Source organism: Nicotiana attenuata, chromosome 8 (assembly GCF_001879085.1).
Source record: "Nicotiana attenuata strain UT chromosome 8, NIATTr2, whole genome shotgun sequence".
Lineage (NCBI taxonomy): Eukaryota > Viridiplantae > Streptophyta > Magnoliopsida > Solanales > Solanaceae > Nicotiana > Nicotiana attenuata.
Window position 1 is genome coordinate 31,906,260 of NC_031996.1, and position 17,022 is coordinate 31,923,281.

General features: G+C 38.9%; 1 pseudogene; it reads left to right on the forward strand.

Moving 5' to 3' along the window:
• LOC109231194 overlaps positions 1 to 17,022 on the forward strand; it is a 66,846-nt pseudogene that overhangs the window by 37,748 nt on the left and 12,076 nt on the right.

Below are 17,022 nucleotides of genomic sequence, written 5' to 3' on the forward strand. Positions count from 1 at the left end.
ATTGGGAGAGAGATTTCCATTTTGATCCTAAATGTATCGCTACTATTCCTTAATGGATTCACTTTCCTAGTTTATCGGCTGGGTATTGGACTGCTGATGCTTTAAGTAAGGTTGCTAGTGTTGTTGGTATGCCAATGTACACAGACAAGTACACAGCTGAATTGAACAAAATCTCTTATGCAAGAGTGCTAGTGAAAGTGGACATAACAAAGCCATTGGTAGAGAATATTGAAATTATGACTCCCAATGGTATAAAATAGCAGGAAATTATATATGAATGGAAGCCAAAATTCTGCAATGAATGTTTGCATTTTGGACATGATGTGTTTGAATGCTGGAAGCAAAGTAAGCAAGAAGAAGATGCTGAATTCAAAGCCCCTAAGAGAAGAAATAGAGGCAGAATGAGGGGAATTGTTCAGGAAGAGAGGAATGGTGAGGTGACTGAAATTCAACCTCCAATAGATGTTGACAAAGGGAAACAGAACTCTAAAGTTGATACAGATCAAAGCAGAAGGATAATGCACAAAGATGATGGCACTGAAAGACAGCATACTTCAATAGATCAACAGGGTGAAATTGTTGAAGCTAACAATGCTAATAGATTCAGAGTATTGGAGGAATATGGACAAACATCTGCACAGGGAGGGGGTTTGAATCCAGACCCCAGACAACACCCACCATGATCATTAGTACTTGGAACATAAGAGTGTTGAAAAAGCCTTATAAGCAGAAAGAATTGAAAAACTTTCTGCAGAAGAATAAAATAGACATTTGAGGATGTCTGGAAACTAGAGTCAAAGAAAAGAAAGCAAAAAAGATCCTGTATAAGGTAGCAAAGGATTGGGGATACTGGTGCAACTATACAAAGGCTGAGAATGGTAGAATTTGGGTACTGTGGAAGACCAATTTTTCAGTCAACATTGTTCAAGTTCATAAACAATTCATTCACTGCAAAGTGAGTGATTCAGTAACTGGATACCAGATTATGTTGACAGTAGTGTATGCTAGAAACAAACTGCAGGAAAGAGCAAGTTTATGGTGTGACTTACAACTGGTAGGGGGGCAGGTTCAACTTCCCTGGCTCATAAGTGGTGACTTCAACAATGTCCTAACCACTGATGATAGGTTAGGACAACCAGTCACTATGAATGAGGTGAAAAAATTCAAGGATTGTATTGACTCTATGCAACTGACCCTATTGAAGACAAAAGGTTGTTTCTATAATTGGTGCAATAAGCAGCATGCAGATGACAGGGTATACAGTAAGATTGACTGGGCCTTTGGGAACTTTGAATGGATCAAGGAATATGGGCAGGTGGAAGCTGATTGCCTAGAACCTGGGGTGTCAGATCATTCACCTATAGTGGTCCAAATATGGAAAAGGAAGAATATATATCCCAAGCCATTCAATCTGTATATGGAAACAATGGAACACAAGCAATTCCAACCTATGGTGTATACAGTATGGAAACAGAAGCTGGGAAATGACCTTATGGACAGCATATGGCAGAAGTTACAAAAACTGAAAACTAAGACAAAAGGATTAAACAGGGAGATGACAAGCTATGAGAAAAGATTGAATCAAATAAGTCAGCAGCTGGAATATACTCAGATTTTGAAGTTTGATCCCTTTAATCAAGATCTGATTGAGAAGGAAAAGCAAACTTTGCAGGAACTAGAGAAATGGAGTATAATAGAAGAAAGAATTCTGAAACAGAAGGCAAGAGTAAACTGGATAGACTATGTGGACTCAAACTCCAAATATTTCTATGCACAGTTGAAGATCAGAGCAAGTAAAAACTCAACTACTACTGTGTACAATGATATGAGAGTTAGAGTCACAGAACCTCAAGTTGTAGAAAAAGAATTCATTACCTTTTTCAAGCAGTTTATGGGAACTGACACTGGGATTAAACCATGTCATAATACCAAATTCATCAAAGCAGGAGTGTACTTGTCATTGGAACAACAACAGGATCTAATAAAAGGAGTAACATGTGAAGAGATTGATATAGCAGTGAAAGATATGCCAAATGATAAAGCCCATGGAGTTGATGGATTTCCAATAGAGTTCTTTAAAAGGCACTGGGAAGAAGTGAGACAGGATTTATATGATGTTGTACTGTTCTTTTTTCAAACAAGCAAGATGAAGAAAGCATGGAATTGCACAGCCATAACATTGATTCCAAAAGTTCTTGCACCTACAACTGCGAAAGACTATAGACCCATTGCTTGCTGTACTACTGTCTACAAAATCATTGCCAAGATTTTGACTAACTGGATCAAAAAGATAATTGAAGGTATCATTGGGAAATCACAGTCTGCATTCATACAAGGGAGGAGCATTGTGGACATTTTACTGTTTAGCCATGAGCTGTTCAATGGGTACAATAGGAAAGGCTTATCTCCAAGATATGTACTCAAGGTTGACTTAAGGAAGGTATATGATTCATTGGACTGGCAGTTCCTTAGATATATGCTCACAGATCTTGGCTTCCCTCAGAAATTCATAGTATGGATAATGGAGTGTGTGACAACAGTGTCCTATTCTCTAGTACTGAATGGAGGATTTACTAGACCTTTACCTGCTAAGAGAGGTATAAGACAAGGAGATCAAATGTCTCCTTACCTCTTTGTGATTGCAATGGAGTACTTGCAGAGGGATATGATTCAACTAGCTATGCAGAAGGAATTCAAATTTCATCCAAAGTGCAAGAAACTGGGAGTGACACACATTTGTTTTGCTGACGATTTGTTAATGTTATGCAGGGGTGACACACAATCAGTTACTATAATGCAGGAGACCTTTAAGAGGTTTTCAAGTGCATCAGGATTGCAGGCAAGTGCAGAAAAGAGTTCTATTTATACTGCTGGTGTAGCACAACATATAAAGGAACAACTGATTGAGTGTACAGGATATGAAAAAGGTAGTATACCTTTTAAATATCTGGGAGTTCCACTGTCTGCAAGAAAACTGAACATTCATCAATGTTTGCCTCTGATTGAAAAGATTACAGAGAGAGTCAGATGCTGGTCAGCTAGGATGCATTCATACTCAGGTAGAGTCCAGCTCATAAAATCAGTGTTATTTGGAATACAAACGTATTGGGCTCAAATTTTCTTATTGCCAAAGAAAATCATGAAGATGATAGAGACTATATGTAGAACCTTCTTGTGGACTGGCTCAACTGATTATTCCAGGAAAGCACTGATTGCATGGGATAGAATATGTCAACCTAAAGCTACTGGTGGTTTGAATGTGATTAATATGAAGATATGGAACAAAGCAACTCTATTAAAGCACCTCTGGGCTTTGGCTATGAAGAAGGATACTTTGTGGATTAAATGGGCTCACATCTACTACATAAAAAACAGGCCTATTGATGAGGTAAACACACCCAAAACAGCAGCATGGGTGGTGAGGAAGATCATAGAGGCAAAGGATGAAGTACATAAGCTGAGGTCATTTCATAACAATCTCATTGACACACTGGACAGCTTTGTGAAGCAAAGCAAATTTCAGATACATAAAACATATGTCCAGCTGCAGCCTCAATTCCCCAAAGTAGATTGGAAGAGTATCCATCTACATGCACAGATCCATCCTAGGTTCATGTTCCATCTATGGTTGACTATCCATCAAAGAATAGCAACTGTGGATAGACTTGCCAAGTTTGGAATTGAAGTTCAACAAGAATGTGTATTCTGTGCACAGACTGTGGAAACATTTGATCACCTATGCTTTGGTTGTCCAAGTACAAGCAAGCTATGGGAAAGAGTATTGATTTGGACAGGCAATGCAAGACAGATAGGAAGTTGGCAGCATGAATTGAAATGGATAAGTAGTATGGCAAAGAGGAAAGATTGCAGGGCAGAAATGATCACAGCATTGTTTGCAATGGTGGTTTACTGCATCTGGCGTGAGAAGAATTCGATGAGATTTAACAATGGAAGATACAACATAGATGAACTTTGCAAGGACATTGCAGTACATATACACATACAAGGCAGGAAGAAGATCAAATGGCGAGCAGAATTGGAAAATCTAAAAAATACTCCTTATTATAGTATTGTGTAATTAAGTTCAGTATTGTATAGTTTTACTTTGTAATAGTGAATTGGAGATTGATGGTCAGCATTAATATGGGAATGTAAAGCCACTTTTTTGATGAAATAAAAGTCAAATTTTGTCCAAAAAAAAATGGTACATACATCTGGAAGGATAAGTGGCTTGGAAACTCTACCCTTCAAGTTGAATTCCCTAACTTGTTCACCATAACCCAAGATTCTAATGATGTTATTGCTGCATACAGGGAAGGGGTCAATTGGGACTGGAAATTCAGAAGGGACATGCATGATTGGGAAATAAACGAGCTGCTAGATCTCTATGCAAGACTACAACAAAGCAATGTTAACCCCCAAGCCGTGGATAGACTTAAATGGGGGAATCATGGTGGAGGCATCTACACAATCAAGGTGGGATATCAACAGATGTGTTCTAGTAATCCTATGATAGACAACTGGCCTTGGAAACTTATTTGGAGAACCAAGTTGCCACCAAAGGTTATCTGTTACACCTGGACAGCATTATATGAGGCATGCCTCACACAAGATAACCTGACGAAAAGGAACTTCCAGTTACCTAACAGATGCTACATGTGTCAAAAGGAAGCTGAAAGTACCTGCCACTTGCTCCTACACTGTGAGGTGGCTTCAGACATATGGTACATGTTTTTTTGCCTTTTTGGTCTCCAATAGATCACCCTTTACCCAGTCAAGGATGCTTATAAGAGCTGGAGTTTATGGAGAGTTGATAAAGCTATCAGGAAAATCTGGTCAATGGTCCCTACTTGTATTTTCTGGTGCATTTAGGCAGAGAGAAACAAGAGATGTTTTGATGTAAACTCAACTCCTATAGGTTCTTTAAAGGCTCTGTGTATTGCCAATTTGTTTTTTTGGTCTAGACTATACCCTATCAACAATATTGATCATCTTTTGGATTTCATTAGTTCCTTAGCTCTGGCTTAGCCAATTATGTAGAGGAGCTGGCATATTTTTTGTAAGCTCAAATGCCAAATAATGTACTTCTTGCATCTTCTTGATGCCATCTATTTAAATCACTTTATCAAAAATTAAACCAAGAGATCCAGTTAACCCATGTCTGACCAAAGCACACGTCCTTTTGCAGATTTAAGGGCAATTCCAATTAACATGGACCTAGGGAACCCCACCTCTTCCTGGAAACTGTTAGTTTAATCGTTAAATAGTACTAAATAAACATAATCCCATATGTATTAGGAGTAGAACATGTATTATGTATATATATATATATATATATAGGGCTTATTATATCATTGTAATTATTAATCAATAGTATTTTTTCCCGTGCATTCTCACATGGTATCAGAGCTTTGGTGAGAATAGATCGTTGTGCGTCATTCCGGCGACATCCGGGAAGAAAGAACTCAGTCACCGTGAGATTTTCCGATGACCTAAGTGGTTATTTGCATCAAAGTCACTAATTATCAGTGTTGTGCGAAATCCAACACCACCAAAAGGTTCCAAAGAGATAGGCGTCCAAACCCCAAAAAAACCACCTGAAAACACTTATCCACGCGCCCCCATGCGCCTATCGGAGTTCTGCCAACGCCAGCGCGTCTGTCCCACGCGCCAGCGCGTGAGGGCTGTTCCGGCCAGAATTTGAAAAAGTTTCTTTTGGACGGTGTAATCGTCTTGCAATTCCGAGCCTACCCATCCAATTTAAACCTGATTGTGACAACTTTTATATTTTTCCGATGTGAACAGTGATTTCCGGCGTGAACAGTGATTTTCAGAAAATTTTCTAATTTTTTCCGGCGTGAACATTATAATGTCATTCTTATTAGAAGCCTTAGACACACAATCCGTTGGATTCAATGTATTGAATCCAATCCAGATGGCTTCTTTACCAGATTATATTGAGTTCCTTCAGTACAAAACACGTAAATAGACATCTTCAGGATTAGCCTCCGTTGTTCCAACAAATAGTAGCATGACTTGTGTGTCCCAATCTTCACCTTCTGAGTCTTGGGTCATTGATTCAGGTGCATCTGATCATATTTCTGGTAACAAATCTCTTTTCACTAGTATTTCATATTCTCAATCTCTTCCAACAGTCACAATGGCCAATGGGTCTCAAGCCATGGCAACTGCAATAGGTCAAGCAAGTCCACTTCCTTCCTTACCTTTAGACTCAGTTCATTATGTTCTTAGTCCTTTTAATCTCATAGCCGTTAGTCGCTTAGCCAAATCACTATTGCTGTTTTATTTCTTGATGACCTTGTTTTTATACAGGAACGCAGAACAGGGGGATCATTGGTATCGGACGTGAATCAGATGGACTTTATTACCTTATCCTTGCAAAATCACATGGACTCGCATCTTGTCTTCCTCTAATAACTTGTCCCGTTACTGATTCACCAGATTTATTCTCCTGACCTTCAGCAATTTCTTATGTCTGCTGATGTTACCTTCTTTGAAACCCAATCATACTTCACAGGTCCAGTTAATCACTTAGATATTTCTGAGGTGCTACCAGTTCCTTCTTTTGGAGATTCAGTCCCTATCTCCCATTCATCTTCCTCCATAGCTCCACCACCTACAGTCTAGTTGCAGCTCCACCACCTATAGCTCCAGTGCCACCACCGAGTCCAGTGCCACCACCTAGTCCAGTTCAACCTTCTATAGCTCAACCACTCCTGACTTATCATCGTCGTCCGCGCCCAGCATCAAGCCCAGTGATTCACGTCCTGCACCTGACCCTGCTAATACTGTGAACTTGTCTCCTCTTAATCAGCCGATTGCACTATGAAAAGGTATACGGTCCATACTTAATCCTAATCCTCATTATGTCGGTTTAAATTAACAGTCTGTCATCATCCCATTGTGCATTTCTGTCATCTTTGTCCTCTGTTTCCATCCCTAAGTCTACAGGTGAAGCATTGTCTCATCCCGGATGGCGACAGGCTATGATTGACGAGATGTCTGCTTTACATACGAGTGGTACTTGGGAGCTTGTTCCTCTTCCTTCGGGTAAATCGGCTGTTGGTTGTCGTTGGGTGTATGTAGTCAAAGTTGGTCCAAATGGCCAGGTTGATCGACTGAAGGCTCGTCTTGTTGCCAAAGGGTATACTCAGATATTTGGACTCGATTACAGTGATACTTTCTCTCCCGTGTCTAAAATTGCATCAGTCCGCCTTTTTCTATCCATGGTTATTGTTCGCCATTGGCCTCTCTATCAGTTGGACATTAAGAATGTTTTTCTTCACGATGACCTTGAGGATGAGGTTTATATGGAGCAACCAATTGGTTTTGTTGCTCAGGGGGAGTCTAGTGGCCTTGTATGTTGGTTGCGCCAGTCTCTCTATAGTCTAAAGCAGTCTCCTCGAGCCTGGTTTGGTAAGTTCAACACAGTTATTCAAGAGTTTGGCATGACTCGTAGTGAAGCTGATCACTCTGTGTTTTATCGACATTCTGCTTCCAATCTCTGTATTTATCTGGTCGTTTATGTTGACGATATTGTTATTACCGGCAATGATCAGGGTGTTATTAGTTAGTTACATCTCTTTCAGCACTTTCAAACTAAAGATCTGGGCAGATTAAAGTATTTTTTGGGTATTGTGGTCGCTCAGTCTATCTCAGGTATTGTGATCTCACAACGGAAGTATGCCTTAGATATTCTTGAGGAGATAGGAATGACAGGTTGTAGACCTGTTGACACTCCGATTGATCCGAATTCTAAACTTCTGCCAGGACAGGGGGAGCCTCTTAGCGATCCTGCAAGATATAGGCGGTTGGTTGGTAAATTAAATTACCTCACAGTGACTAGACCTGACATTTGTCCGCATTCTTCGGTATATAAAATCAGCTCTAGGAAAATGCTTATTGTTTGAGGATCGAGGCCATGAGCAGATCGTTGGATACACAGATGCTGATTGGGCAGGATCACCTTCTGATCGACGTTCTACGTCTGGATACTGTATCTTTGTAGGGCGAAATTTGGTGTCTTGGAAGAGCAAGAAACAGAATGTGGTTGCTCGGTCTAGTGCAGAAGCAGAATATCGAGCAATGGCTATGGCGACATGTGAGCTAATTTGGATCAAACAGTTGCTCAAGGAGTTGATATTTGGTGAGATTAGTCATATGGGACTTGTGTGTGATACTCAAGCTGCTTTTCATATTGCGTCAAATCCAGTGTTCCATGAGAGAACTAAACACATCGAATTTGACTGTCACTTTGTTAGAGAAAAGATACTCTCGGGGGATATTGCTACAAAACTTGTGAAGTCGAATGATCAGCTTGCTGATATTTTCACCAAGTCCCTCACTGGTCCTCGTATTTGTTATATATGTAACAAGCTCGGTACATATGATTTATATGCACCAGCTTGAGGGGGAGTGTTAGTTTGATAGTTAAATAGTAGTAAATAACCCTAATCACATATATATTAGGAGTAAGACATGTATTATATATATATATATATATATATAGGGCTCATTGTATCATAGTTAACATATGTGAATAATATCATATTTTTCTCCCGTGCATTCTCAGAGGTCCTTTNTATATATATATATATATATATATATATATATATATATATATATATATATATATATATATATATATATATATAGAGAGAGAGAGAGAGAGAGAGAGAGAGGGCTCATTGTATCATTGTAATTGTTAATCAATAATATTTTCTCCCGTGCATTCTCACAGAAACGATGCATTCATTGGCTATAAGCGAGGCATCAATGATTTCTTTACCTCTGATAAAAGCCAATTGTTGTTGTGAGACCAACTTACTTATGATACCCTTTAATCTTCTTGCAAGTAATTTGGACAAAATTTTGTAAAAGCTGCCAACCATACTGATAGGCCTAAAAGTTTCAGTTATTTTGCCCCTCTCATTTTTGAGAACTAGTGCAATAAAAGATGCATTGAGGCTTTTCTGAAACTACGCATGCCCGTGGAAAATATTCAATGCACTTAAGACTTCCCAGCAATGTTGATAGAATCCCATAGTAAAACCATCTGGACATGGAGCTTTGTCGCCAACACAATCTTTAATTACCCCATAACTTCGTCCTCTAGAGAAGTGGTGAATAGTTTTTATTCTTATTTTGTGCTATTTTTCCCCTTATAACTCTCAATATCTATGTGTTTTTATCTTCAGCATGCTGCATTTTTGGCCCTACTTCCTCTTGTGAGACAACGAATAATTGACGGGTTCAATGAAAAGGCCCGTGATGTGTTACAGAGAGAGTTTGATTTCTTTGACAAAGTCACATCTATATCAGGTGCACTCTATCCACTTCACAAGGAGGATCGAAGAGCTGGCATTCAAAGGTAAAGTAAAATGTATGCGGAGATTTAATATTTTATGGTTTTCTTATTTGTCAACAAAATATTGTATTTTTGTCTAAGTGTTATATGCCTTTGGATATTTGTCTATCTCGAAACAAACTTCATATTTTGATTGACTAGGGAGTTGGAGAAAATTGAGATGCAAGTAGATGATCTCTATCTACCTACTGCTCCTAATAAAATCGTGAAAGGGATTCAGATTGATAGTGGAATTCCCCTGCAATCAGCTGCCAAGGTTTCTATTATGATCACATTTAACGTAGCAGATCGAGATGGAGATCAAAATGACATAAAACCCCAGGCCTGTATATTCAAGGTCAGATTGGGCGACATAACTGTATTTTCCTTCAAGTGTCCTCTAGTTTTATATATTTTTATTTCAGGAGAAAGAAACCAGCCTATGGTCTTGCATTCCTGCCATGACTTCCCTCCACCAGTTCATTCCCTTTGGATGGTTGATTGACTTGAGAAGCATCAAAGAACAAAATGAACCTCATTGAAAGCCTTTTTCATAAGTGATGATAGTGGTAATTACTAGATAATAGGGCTTTGGTGTGTAGGGTTACCCGGTACCTATGTTGGTAGGAGGTAACAGGTACCCGGTGGAATAGTCGAGGTGTGTGCAAGTTGGTTCTAACACCACCGTTAAAAACGACAAAAGATACCTGCTCTAGTTTGAGTTGAATGTTCTGTTTGGCTTTTTACTGATGTAGGGACTGGTCATGATTATCATAATAGAGTGTGAAATATATGATCTCCTCATTGCATGCCATACTGATGCACAAATAGGATTCTCACCAGTAAAAAGGGTAGGAAGTTGTTATGTTCAACGGGTATTGAGATGGGTGGTGAATGTGATGGTCTAAGGCACATTGGAGGCTTGAAAAGATGAAAACAGGGGCTATTTTCAAGCATGGAAAACAAGTAACAAGATAACAAATATAAAGTGGGGTTCTAATACTTCTACTACTACTTTTCTCAAAAAGATAATAATGTGGGGTTCTCTTATTAAATTAATGAAAATTAACTCTGGACAGATTCTGATTCTTGTGCGTTTTGAATTTAGAACTAGGAAAAATCATTCCATTAGAAAGGTTTTGAGAAAGGATAGGATGTGTGGTTGTCTTTAGGACTGAGGAATCTATTAAAAAAATTACCAGATGATGCAATGATGAATTTGGAAGGTAGAGGAAACAGAGATAATTTTGTAACCTCTAGCAGTGCTCCTAGATCCCTATGCATCATAACATAAGATAGGAACTTTATATAGAATCCAATGAAGCACAATCAGCTGAATTGCAGCAAATGTGATATTTATAAACCCCAAAAATCTCGTCCTACTCCAACAAGTATTCTATAAAACAATCTAGAAAGTTATTCAGACAAACTATGTAAATAAATTGAAGCGTAGGAATATTTACCAAGAATTCCACAAACTTTTTCATCCGTATTCGTTTCTCACGTATTGTAACTGTACAATTTTCCAGTGACCGTAAGGGCTGTCCCTCGAGTTAATATTTTATCAATGTTGTGCAGAAATCAACACTACCACAAGTTCCGTCAGACTTAGGTGAATAAAGACCAGTAGCAGCCTCATGCGCAGTCACGTGCAGCTAAAACAGTCTGCTCCGGCGATGCATCAGTCCCATGCGCCGGAGCGTCACCCCTTTTCCGGCGACTTCCAGACTTCCATCCTTCATCTTCAAGGTTACTTAGCCAGTTCGAGCACGCTTTAGGCACTTTCAGCTTTCTCTGGCGAACAGAACTACCTTTTGCGGACAATCTCAGTCTCCATTCGGCCAGATCTAGTTTTTACGGCGACATATCTACCCTTTTCTTTACTCTGGGGTTCGACTGAAGCCTGCATTTCCCCAGATTGAGCATTCGTTTTTTTTTCTTTTCCCAGTAAATATCCAACCACTTTTAGACTACCAACTACTCTCTGGCGAACTTTTCCAGTAAAACTGATAGTGTATTCCTGAATTTACACTCTGATCAGCTTCCTTGGGTATCTCTTATGGATATTTGCTACTTCTATGTTAGAAGTCTCTTCAATCCAACAATATGTCACTTGGTTTTGATGTTTTTGGTTTTAAAAGGGAGCCCCTGGACTTAGCATATTATATTGCAATATGGGCATTCTCACATTGAGTGTTTTGCAGGTGTGGATTGGGCTGATCTACTACCAGCTATTGTGTTTTTGTCCATAGAAACTTAGGTATTAGGGAGCAACAGGAAACAAAATGTTGTATCACGATCAAATGGAGAATGTAAGTACAGAACTCTGTGATCATCTTTTGACTGAAATTCGACTGAAACATCCTACACCGGCAAAATTTTGGTATGATAATCAGCTGATCTTCACATCATCTCAAATCCGGTGTATCATGAAGGAACTAAACATATTGAGATTGACTGTCATTTTATATGTGAGAAGTGAGGAAAACTTGATTTTCACTGGCTACGTGAAGGCAGAAGATTAACTAGTTGATTTGTTCACAAAGATGTTGAATGGAACTTGTGAGAAAGCACGGGAAAAATATATCATTGATCAATCAATTATAATAAAATGAGCCATATTTATACAATACATATCCTGCTCTTATTCCATGTGGGACTAGGACTAATTACATATTATTTACATACATATCTAACATTTCCCCTCAAGCCGGTGCATACAGATCTTATATACCGAGCTTGTTACATATGTAACTAATACGGGACCGGTGAGATTCTCGGTGAAAATATCTGCAAGCTGATCATTCGACTTCACAAACTTTGTAGCAATATCTCATGAGATTATCTTTTCTCTAACGAAGTGCCAGGTAATCTCAATGTGTTTAGTTCTCTCATGAAATACTGGATTTGATGCAATATGAAGAGCAACTTGATTATCATACACAAGTTCCATCTTGTTAATCTCACCAAATTTCAACTCCTTGAGCAACTGTTTGATCCAAACTAGCTCACGTGTTACCATAGTCATTGCTCGATATTCTACTGCTGCACTAGATCGAACAACCACATTCTGCTTCTTGCTCTCTTAAAATACCAAATTACTTCCTAGTAAAACACAATATCCAGGCGTAGAACGTCTATCAGAAGCTCATCCTGCCTAATCAGTATCTGAGTATCCAACAATCTGCTCATGGCCTCGATCCTCAAACAATAATTCTTTGCCTTGAGTTGATTTTATATATTGAAGAGTGCGGACAATTGCATCACAATGACTATCACAAGGAGAATTCAAAAACTGACTCACGACACTCGTAGGAAAGGAAATGTCAGGTCTAGTCACTGTGAGGTAATTTAATTTACCAACCAACTACCTATATCTTGCAGGATCGCTAAGCGGCTCCCCCTGTCCTTGCATAAGTTTAGAATTCTGATCCATAGGAGTGTCAACATGTATACAACCTGTCATTCTTTTCTCCTTAAGAATGTCAAAGGCATACTAACGTTGTGAGATCACAATACCCGAGCTAGACTGAGCGACTTTAATTCCCAGAAAATACTTTAATCTGCCCAGATCCTTGGTCTGAAAATGCTGAAAGAAATATTGCTTTAACTCAGTACTACTATCCTATCATTGCCAGTATTAACAATATCATCAACATAAACCACTAAATAAATACAGAGATATGAAGCAGAATGCCGATAAAACTGTGTTGAACTTACCAAAGCATGTTCGAGAAGACTGCTTTAGACCATAGAGGGACAGGTTCGACCGACATATAAGGCCACTAGATTCCCCCTGAGCAACTATCCAGAATAATTGTGCTAAACTTACCAAAGCATGCTCGAGAAGACTGCTTTACACCATAGAGGGACAGGGTCAACCGACTTATAAGGCCACTAGACTCCTCCTGAGCAACAAAATTAGGTGGTTGCTCTATGTGAACTTCATTCTCGAGGTCGCCATGAAGAAAAATATTCTTAATGTCCAACTGATAGAGAGGCCAATGGCGAACCATAACCATGGATAGAAAAAGGCGGATTGATGCTATTTTAGCCACGGAAGAGAAAGTACTACTGTAATTGAGTCCAAATATCTCAGTATACCCTTTAGCAATGTCAGATAGTTATGTGTAAATAGTCCTAGTCCTATATGTAGTAGGAGTAGAATATGACCTAGTCCCATTTGTAGTAGCAGTAGAATATGTCCTAGTCCCACATGTAGTAGGAGTATAATATGTATTATATATAGGGCTCAATGTATCATTGTTAATAAATAGATTGTTCTCCCGTGCTTTCTCACATGGTATCAGAGCTTCAGTGAGAAAATTATAGTTGTGTGTCATTCCAGCGGCATCCGGGAAGAAAGATCTCATTGCTGTGCAATTTTCCGGCAGCTTCGTTTTGTTCCCAGGGTTAATCACTGCTACAGTGGTACTGTACATATACTAGTACCACCATCGGATTCGAAACCCTTGTGCGACCAAACCCCAGAACTTCCAGTCCTATCGGAACAGAAAAGTCAGTCACCGAACGTCTTTCCGGTTTGACGACTCAAGATTGATTAGCGTTATCTCCTCATTGGTAAGTGTTGTGAAAAAACCAACACTACTTTCTTGTTCGAAAAAGTCAGGCGACAAAACCCAACTCAATCGCTCCGGTAGAAAGTTATGTGCCTCCACGCGCCGCCAGAACTAGGGTTCCAGCGAGCTACAGTAATTTTTCTGACGTGTTTGAGCCATTCCGGCCACTTTTTGACAAAACTTCTTCAGGACAACTTACTCATCTAGTGATTCCGAGCCTACTCATATAAATTACATCAAATGCTAACAACTTTTATTTTCTCCGACGTGAACAATACACTTTTTTCGGTGTAAACAGTGATTTCCAGAAAAGTTTATGTTATCTGGTGGTGTTTGAGAACCTATTTTGTAGTGTGGAATTCGGCTTAGTCTCAGTGTTTTTAAATTTTTCCGGCGACCTTTCGACCAACTTTAGTTTTATCACCAACCACCTTGTTTTGTTGCTCAGGGGGAGTCTAGTGGCCTTGTATGTCGAATGATCAGCTTGCAAATATATTCACCAAGTCCCTTATTGGTCCTTGTATTGGTTACATATGTAACAAGCTCGGTACATATAATTTGTATGCACCGGCTTGAGGGGGAGTGTTAGATAGTTATGTGTAAATAGTCCTAGTCCTATATGTAGTAGGAGTAGAATATGACCTAGTCCCATTTGTAGTAGGAGTAGAATATGTCCTAGTCCCATATGTAGTAGGAATATAATATGTATTATATATAGAGCTTAATGTATCATTGTTAATAAATAGATTGTTCTCTCATGCTTTCTCACAGGTAACAAGACGAGCCTTAAATCGATCAACCTGGCCATCTAAACCAACTTTGACCGCATATACCCAACAATAACCAACAGTCAATTTACCTGAAGGAAGAGGAAACCGCTCGTATGTAGAACAGACATATCGTCAATCATAGCATGTCGCCATCATGGATGAGACAGTGCTTCACCTGTAGACTTAGGGATGGAATCAAATGACAAAGATGATACAAACGCATAATAGGGTTATGACAGACGATGATAACTTAAACTGACATAATGATGATTAGGATTCAATATGGACCTTATACCTTTCCAAAGTGCAATTGGTGGACTAAGGGGAGATAAGTCCGCAGTAGGAGCAGGGTCAGGTGCAGTACGTGAATCAATTGGGCCTTGATGTTGGGCAACGAAGACGATAAGTCAAGAGTATAGTGATGGTATTGGTTTTTGCACAACACTAATGGAAAGTTATGCTGTCGCGGATAGCCTCTTAAGTCTCCAAAAAATTACAAAACGACCATGTCTTTCTTCTCGGAAGTCACTGGAATGATGCACGTCGATAATTCTCTCACTAAAGCTCTGATATGATGTGAGAAAGCACGGGAAAAATATATTATTGATCAATCAATTATAATGCAATGACCCTGTTTATACAATACATATCCTAACCCTAATTTCATGTGGGACTAGGACTAATTACATTGATTTTCATAACTATCTAACAGAACTCGAGTTGATTACCTTTGTAACAAGTTGGGCATGGTCAATATTTATGCTTCAACATGAGGGGAAGAGTTACATATTAGATAAGTTGTAAACATAACCCTGCTATGGTTAACCAAATCATAGGAGCAATTCTAGAATATCTACTTCTCTACTTTGTTTTATTTGCTTGATAGAATTCCTTGTAGAAATACCTTATCTGTTCACGAATTCCTGGACAAGTTCTTCCATTAGATTTTACTACATGGTCCACTTTAAGAATTGTTCCCCGAATTTTACTGCATTGTTACCTTGCCTGAACTTAGAATGGAAGCATGGTGACAACATGGTTGGAACATCAATTTCAGAAAAGGTCCGAATGATTGGGTGCTTGGAAGAATTGCTGAGTTCTTTAAAACTTTGGAAGCTTTCCAAGGCCTTAAAGAATATGAAGACACTCTTATCTGGATAAAATGCAAGAATCGGATTTACATTGTCAAGTCAGCCTATCTTTTGTTCTCAAATACTGGTCAATATATAGATGGATGGCCATGAGAGAGTATCTGGAAATTTAAAGCTCCCTTTGAGGTGGCTTGTTTCATGGCTGGTAGCAAGAGAAGCTTGTTTAACATGAGAATCTGAAAAGAAGGGGATTTCAACTTTGTTCTAGATGTTTTTTTTACGGCAAAGATTTGGAAATTAACAGCAATTTATTTCGTCTTTGCCCTATCACTAGACAACCATGGCAACTGTTCCTTAACATTGTTGGACTAAGATGGACCGTGCCTGCTAATAGTGTTAAGTTATTAAAATCTTGGAACAATGATAGAGGCTCAGTGTGACTGAAGACATGGCGGAGATTGATACGTGCTTCCATACAGTGGACAGCATGGAAAGAGAGAAATACAAGATTTTTTAAAGACAGATACAATTCCATTTAGGATGTCGAGGTGAATATTTTTTGTTTCATTTTTAGTGGAAAGAAAGTCTTGTAGAGGATACAGAATCTTTGCTTGACATGTTAGACTTTTATTAATATAAACGTTACTGTTCTCAAATAGTTCTTCCATTAGATTACACAATTAACAAGCTTCCCCAAGGCCCAAGTTTATTCAGATCCCGTATAAATAGTATGGACATGTTTGTTGTTAAGTACTAGGAGTAATAGTTTTCTTCCAAAACATTTCTTCACGCACACATCCGATTTTCTTTACATAAAAATATTTGAATGATGATTGGTTTTAAAACTCGAAAACAGGATTTATGTATGATCTGATACCATGCTAAACTGTGTAACGTATCTCATCTAGAAAGTTAAGTTGTTAGATAGATGACACATTGAGGCGAAGTTAGCAGTTACTACTGCTAACACTGTAACATTTGGTCATTTTATGAAGAACTTGGGGACAAAGGCGAGGACAAGAATCTGTACAGGCTAGCGAAGGTGAAAGAAAGGAAGGCCCACAATCTGGATCAGGTGAAGTGCATCAAAGACGAGAATGACTGAGTTTTGATGGAAGAAACATAGATTAGACGAAGATGGCAGACATACTTTCATAAACTCTTGAATGAGGAGGGGGACATGTACATTGTACTGGGTGATTTGAAGCTCTCCG